This window comes from Musa acuminata, unplaced genomic scaffold (genome assembly GCF_036884655.1).
Source record: "Musa acuminata AAA Group cultivar baxijiao unplaced genomic scaffold, Cavendish_Baxijiao_AAA HiC_scaffold_1136, whole genome shotgun sequence".
Taxonomy (NCBI): Eukaryota; Viridiplantae; Streptophyta; class Magnoliopsida; order Zingiberales; family Musaceae; genus Musa; species Musa acuminata.
In genome coordinates, this window is record NW_027021348.1 from 4,870,001 (window position 1) to 4,877,500 (window position 7,500).

The window sequence follows — 7,500 nt, forward strand, 5'->3', positions numbered from 1 at the left end:
GCGCGAGCGAGCGGCGAGCGGCGGACAGCGAGCGAAGCGAGAGGCAGCACCGTCCCTGCTATACGAAAGCCCCATCCAGCCCTGTGCCACCCAGGGGGTTCCAGGGTGCTGAGATGGCTGACATTTTGCTCCGCTCACGACGGTCACCGCGCGACGCAAGAACAGGCCAAAAACTGGCCAAAACGGCCCAAAAACGGGCCAAAACTGGCCATTTTTGGCTGCGCGAGCGAGCGGCGAGCGGCGGACAACGAGCGAAGCGAGAGGCAGCACCATCCCTGCTATACGAAAGCCCCATCCAGCCCTGTGCCACCCGGGGGGTTCCAGGGTGCTGAGATGGCTGACATTTTGCTCCGCTCACGACGGTCACCGCGCGACGCAAGAACAGCCCAAAAACAGGCCAAAACGGCCCAAAAACGGGACAAAACTGGCCATTTTTGGCTGCGCGAGCGAGCGGCGAGCGGCAGACAGCGAGCTAAGCGAGAGGCAGCACCGTCCCTGCTATACGAAAGCCCCATCCAGCCCTGTGCCACCCGGGGGGTTCCAGGGTGCTGAGATGGCTGACATTTTGCTCCGCTCACGACGGTCACCGCGCGACGCAAGAACAGCCCAAAAACAGGCCAAAACGGCCCAAAAACGGGCCAAAACTGGCCATTTTTGGCTGCGCGAGCGAGCAGCGAGCGGCGGACAGCGAGCGAAGCGAGAGGCATCACCGTCCCTGCTATACGAAAGCCCCATCCAGCCCTGTGCCACCCTGTCACGACCTTAGCTGGAATTGCCTAAGGCGTGAGGCACCCTTGCGGCCGAAGACGCGAACTTAGCTTGCGTTGCCTAAGTCGCGGGTCACCCTCGTTGCAAAGACGCGAACTTAGCTTGCGTTGCCTAAGTCGCGCTTTGCCCTTGCGATCTTGCTCCGCAAGGATCAGCCACTTTGTAACCTCTCGCAGGTCCCGAAGGACCTGTAAAAGAGAAAGAAAGTTAGATCGAAAGAACGAGCAACGGACAAGTCCCGAAGTCTCGCGAAAAGGGAAGCTTTACAAGCAAATCGTCGAACACCTTGTGTGCACAAGAGAAAAGAGGGAGAGGGAGGAAAACAAGGCTTTCAAGGATGAACGAACAGCTGCAAGCCCACAAACAGCCGCTCACCTGGTCCCGGACGCAACACCAAGTTCCCGTAAAGGTCACGTGCGAACTTGCGAAAGAGTGTTCAACGCCCGGTATATAACCGAAGCCCCATCCAGCCATGTGCCACCCGGGGGGTTCCTGGGGTCTGAGCTGGCTGACATTTTGGTGAGCGGAGGCAGCACTCCGCTCACCTCCCGCGGCACGCGAAAACGGCTCCGTTTTGGGCTGTTTTGCTCGGTTTGGTGAACGGTCGCTTTGCAACGCTGCAGCTTGTTCGAACTTACATATTTACAAGCAAAATGACCCAAAACCATAAGAAAACATGCTGTCAAGCAGCTGTACATGCGGGTGCGAGCGACGAACGGTTCGTTGAACGGAGTTGTTGCGGGTGCGCGACGACCGTTCGTGACATTCTCCCCCACTTAAACTGTCGACGCCCTCGTCGACGCTTGTTGGTAGTTGTTGATGACTTCTTCTTCATGTCGCAGGGCGTCTTCAGGCTCCCAACTGGCTTCAGTTCGGGGAAGCTTTCGCCACTTCACCAAGTACTCTGTCTGCTCCGCTCCGTTGGGTAGCTTTATCTTGCGATCCGCCAGAATGGTTTCCACTCGCTTCTCGTAGGAGGCTGTGATGGGAGGTAGCCGAGTTGGAATACTTCGAGAAGCATCTTGCGGATCCGAATGGTAGGCCTTCAGGTTGCTGGCGTGAAGAACGTTGTGAATTTTGAACCACGCCGGCAGCTGCAACTTGTAAGAAACATTGCCTACTCTGCTGATAATTGGGAAGGGCCCTTCATACTTACGCACCAATCCTTTGTGGACTCTTTTCCTGAAGAATTGGAGTGATGCTGGTTGGAGCTTTACCAACACCAAATCGCCAACTTTGAACTCTTGTGGTCGCCTTCCCAAGTCTGCCCACTTCTTCATCCGTTTTGCCGCCTTCTCCAAGTAAGCCCGCGCAATATCGGCATTTCGATGCCACTCCTTTGCGAAATGGTAGGCTGATGGACTACTCCCAGTATAACCAATTGCCATAGTGTGCGGAGTCGACGGTTGTTGTCCTGTGATAATTTCGAAGGGGCTCTTGTTGGATGCAGAGCTCCGCTGCAAGTTGTAGGAGAATTGGGCGATGTCCAACAGCTTCACCCAATCTCGTTGATTGGCACTCACGTAGTGCCGGAGATACTGCTCTAAGAGCGAATTTATTCTTTCAGTTTGACCATCCGTCTGGGGGTGGAGGCTTGTAGAGAAGTATAACTTTGACCCCAACAATTTGAATAGCTCGGTCCAGAATCGTCCCAGGAACCGAGCGTCTCGATCACTAACAATATTGTGTGGGACTCCCCAATACTTCACTACACCCTTCATCATCAGTCTGGCCGCCTCTTCAGCTGAACAGTGTAGGGGAGCAGCAATGAAAGTTGCATACTTTGAAAACCGATCGACCACCACAAGTATCGATCCAAGTCCCCCTACAGGCGGCAAGCTAGATATGAAGTCTAAGGAAATGCTCTCCCATGGCCTTTCTGGTACAGGCAACGGCTCCAAAAGTCCCACCGGCTTCCGTTGCTCCACCTTGTCTTGTTGGCAAGTAAGGCATGTTCGAACATACTCCTCCACATCAATCCCCATCTTTGGCCAGTAGAAGGCCCTCTCCACGAGAGCCAATGTTCTGTGAATGCCGGGATGTCCAGCCCAAAGGGAATCGTGACACTCTTTCAAGAGTTCACGCCTTAAATTGTCCACTCGGGGAACATAAACTCTATTCCCTTTTGTGTAAACAAGTCCCTCCTGGACCCAAAATCGTCGTGCCTTGCCTTCTTTGATGAGCTGCATCAGGATAACTGCCTGGGGATCACTATACAGTCCATCTCTGATTCGAGAAAGGAAGTTGGAATGTAACTGACTTGTTTGGCCTCTGCCCTCCAGTTGTGCAGCATTCACGCACTCCACCTTCCGACTCAGCGCATCGGCCACGACATTCGCCTTCCCGGGCTTGTATTCCATTGCCATATCAAATTCAGCCAGGAAGTCCTGCCACCGTGCTTGCTTTGGGGAGAGCTTCTTCTGAGTTTGGAAATAACTCAGGGCGATGTTGTCTGTCCTCAGCACAAATCGCGACCCGAGGAGGTAGTGTCGCCAAACTCGTAGGCAGTGGATCACCGCTGTCATCTCCTTCTCATGCACTGGATACCGCCTCTCGGTCTCGTTGAGTTTGCGGCTCTCGTAGGCCACCGGATGACCTTCTTGCATGAGTACTCCACCAATAGCAAAGTCCGAAGCATCGGTATGGACTTCAAAGGGCTCTCCATAGTTTGGCAATTTGAGCACTGGTTCTTCCAGAACAGCAGCCTTCAGATCTTGGAATGCTATCTCACATTTGTCAGACCACTTCCAAGGTTGCTCCTTCTTCAGCAACTCCGTCAGTGGGGTTGCCCGCTTCGAATATCCTGAAATGAAGCGTCGATAGTAGTTGACGAATCCAAGGAAGGATCTCAACTCTGGCACCTTCTTTGGTGTTCGCCATTCCGCAACTGCTTGCACCTTCGACTTGTCCATCCGAATGGAGCCACCACCGATTCGATGCCCTAAGAATAGGATCTCAGTTTGAGCAAAGTAGCATTTCTCCCTTTTTACGAACAAAGTGTTCTCCCTGAGAACCTTGAAAATCGTCCGAAGGTGCTTGACGTGCTCCTCGAGCGTTTGGCTGTAGACGACGATATCGTCCAAGTAGACGACCACGAACTTATCCAAATACTCCTTGAATAGTTGGTTCATGAGAGTACAGAATGTGGCCGGAGCGTTGGTTAAGCCGAAAGGCATCACCAAGAACTCAAACGCTCCATACCTGGTCACACAGGTAGTCTTCGCTTCGTCGCCTTCAGCAATGCGCACCTGCCAATACCCCGACCGAAGGTCGAGTTTTGAGAAATACTTGGCCTTGCCCAGTTGGTCGAACAAGTCCGCGATGAGCGGGATGGGATACTTGTTCTTCACCGTTACTTTGTTGAGGGCTCGATAGTCGACGCATAATCGGAGGCTCCCATCTTGTTTCTTCTGGAAGAGAACTGGAGCTCCGAAAGGTGCTTTTGAGCTGCGGATGAGACCACCGCTTAGCAGTTCACCTAACTGCTTCCTGAGTTCGGCCAACTCTGGCGGGGGCATGCGGTAGGGTGGTCTCGCTGGAGGCTTCACTCCTGGCTCCAGCTCGATACTGTGATCCACGCCTCTGCGTGGTGGGAGAGTCTTCGGCAACTCGGGTGGCATAACGTCTTCGAACTCCTTCAAGACGTTCGCCACTACAGCAGGTTCTTGAATGGCCTCTTCGTTGAGTGGCTCTAGCTTCATAGCAGCCATGAATGTCAGTTCGCCCTTTCGCACCCCTTTCTTCAATTGTAAGGCCGAAATGTGTTGGGGCTCCTTGGTTCCTCTCCGAGAGACGGGAACCACGCAGGGGTCATCGCCTCCCATCATACATAGGGAGTTTAAGAACGGCATCGGCACCAACTTCGCCGCATGCATAAACTCCATTCCAAGAATCACTTGGAAGTCGTCCAGTGGCACGGCCATCATGTTGGTGTTACCGCTCCAAGTCCCGATTTTGATAGGAACACCCTTCGCCAACCCGGAGATTCGCCTGGCCTCCGAGTTCACCGCCTTCATTCGGCTTGGGCTCTTCTCCAATGTCAACCCAAGTCGCTGTGCTTCGCGATCGGCTATGAAGTTGTGGGTAGCGCCCGTGTCCACCATTGCACGGGTCGTTTGGCCATTTAGCTTAATGTCCACATACATTAGTTCGCTGCTTCCTGCTTTTTGTGCCTTCGTCTTCGTGTTCTCCCCCACTTGACCCCGCATAGCGTTCAACAGACGCATTGCTCCCATTCGGGGTCCTTGCGACTCCTCCTCGTCGCTGCTGGATTCTGAGCTGCTCGAACTAAGAGCAACAGCTTTGCCCTTGTCCGATCGGGGAGGGTGGATGGAAGCTGTCAAAGCGTTGAGTGCCTGCTTCTGTGGGCACTCCCTTACCATGTGCGGTCCTCCGCACAAGAAGCATCCTCCAGGTTTTGAGGCCTTGCCTTTTGGGTTCGGCCCTTTGTGGGAGCTCTTCTTCTTCTGTTCGCCCCCGAGATCTTTCCCTCGAGAATGTTTTGGAGGGCGATTGCTTGAAGATTGTTTCCTTCTCGCTGGGTCTTCAGAGGAAACGAAGTCGGTGAGCCTTTCTGCAGCTGCAATTGCCCCGACCACGTCGGTAACATTCCTTCGATTCAGCTCTTGCTAAGCCCATGGTTTCAGACCATCAAGGAAGCTGAACAACTTGTCCTTCTCGGACATGTCCTGTATGTCCAGCATCAGTGCAGAAAACTGCTTTACATAGTCTCGGATGGTGGTACTTTGGCGGAGTTGTCTCAACTTCCTTCTTGCGACGAATTCTGTGTTCTCCGGTAGGAACTGAGTTCTCAACTCCCGCTTCAAGTCTTCCCATGTGTCGACTCGACACCGACCTTGTTGGATCTCCTCCCAACGAGTTCGCCACCAAAGTTTCGCATCTCCATTCAGATACATTGTTGCTATTGAAACTTTGGTATCTTCAGAATCGGGCCTCGTAGCTCGGAAGTATTGCTCCATGTCGAACAGAAAGTTCTCGAGCTCCTTGGCATCTCTGGCCCCTCCGTATCCATGGGGCTCAGGTGCCCTCAAGTTTTGTGGCGGTGCAACGCGGGTGTTGCCTCCTCCCGCATTTAGCATTCTTGTGAGCATAGCCACCTTCGCCGTGAGTTCCGCCACAACATCTTGTAAGTGCTGCACGGAGTCCTTGGTGTCATCGGACAGTCGGTCGACTAGGGCCTCGACCTTGTCGATCCTGGACTCCGCTTCCTCTTGCGAGCTCTCTACCCCAACAAGTCTTTGTTGGCCATGGTAGAGTTCCTCCATGCTCGCTTCCAGAACATCTAGGCGGGTTTCCGCCGTCGTGAGTCTCTCCTTATGACTCTTTTTTCCTGTTAGCGCACCAGATTGCGCTTCCTCCGCTCGCGGAGAGTTGCCAACTTCTCGCTCATCCTGTTCGCTGCCGCGATCCTCGTGAGCGGCTCCAACAGCATGAGAGCGAGTGTGCACATGCAGCCCACCTGCGGCTGCTTGGGGCAAGGTTCCGGCTTGCCCCGTCTTGCTTGATTCGCCACGATGCTTTGCCATGGCGAAGTTGCGAAGTTCGTTCGCTGTTCGATCGAAGAGCTTGCCCGCTCTGATACCACAATGTCACGACCTTAGCTGGAATTGCCTAAGGCGTGAGGCACCCTTGCGGCCGAAGACGCGAACTTAGCTTGCGTTGCCTAAGTCGCGGGTCACCCTCGTTGCAAAGACGCGAACTTAGCTTGCGTTGCCTAAGTCGCGCTTTGCCCTTGCGATCTTGCTCCGCAAGGATCAGCCACTTTGTAACCTCTCGCAGGTCCCGAAGGACCTGTAAAAGAGAAAGAAAGTTAGATCGAAAGAACGAGCAACGGACAAGTCCCGAAGTCTCGCGAAAAGGGAAGCTTTACAAGCAAATCGTCGAACACCTTGTGTGCACAAGAGAAAAGAGGGAGAGGGAGGAAAACAAGGCTTTCAAGGATGAACGAACAGCTGCAAGCCCACAAACAGCCGCTCACCTGGTCCCGGACGCAACACCAAGTTCCCGTAAAGGTCACGTGCGAACTTGCGAAAGAGTGTTCAACGCCCGGTATATAACCGAAGCCCCATCCAGCCATGTGCCACCCGGGGGGTTCCTGGGGTCTGAGCTGGCTGACATTTTGGTGAGCGGAGGCAGCACTCCGCTCACCTCCCGCGGCACGCGAAAACGGCTCCGTTTTGGGCTGTTTTGCTCGGTTTGGTGAACGGTCGCTTTGCAACGCTGCAGCTTGTTCGAACTTACATATTTACAAGCAAAATGACCCAAAACCATAAGAAAACATGCTGTCAAGCAGCTGTACATGCGGGTGCGAGCGACGAACGGTTCGTTGAACGGAGTTGTTGCGGGTGCGCGACGACCGTTCGTGACAACCCGGGGGGTTCCAGGGTGCTGAGATGGCTGACATTTTGCTCCGCTCAAGATGGTCACCGCGCAACGCAAAAACAGGCCAAAAACTGGCCAAAACGGGCCAAAACTGGCCATTTTTGGCTGCGCGAGCGAGCGGCGAGCGGCGAACAGCGAGCGAAGCGAGAGGCAGCACCGTCCCTGCTATACGAAAGCCCCATCCAGCCCTGTGCCACCCGGGGGGTTCCAGGGTGCTGAGATGGCTGACATTTTGCTCCGCTCACGACGGTCACCGCGCGACGCAAGAACAGGCCAAAAACTGGCCAAAACGGCCCAAAAACGGGCCAAAACTGGCCATTTTTGGCTGCG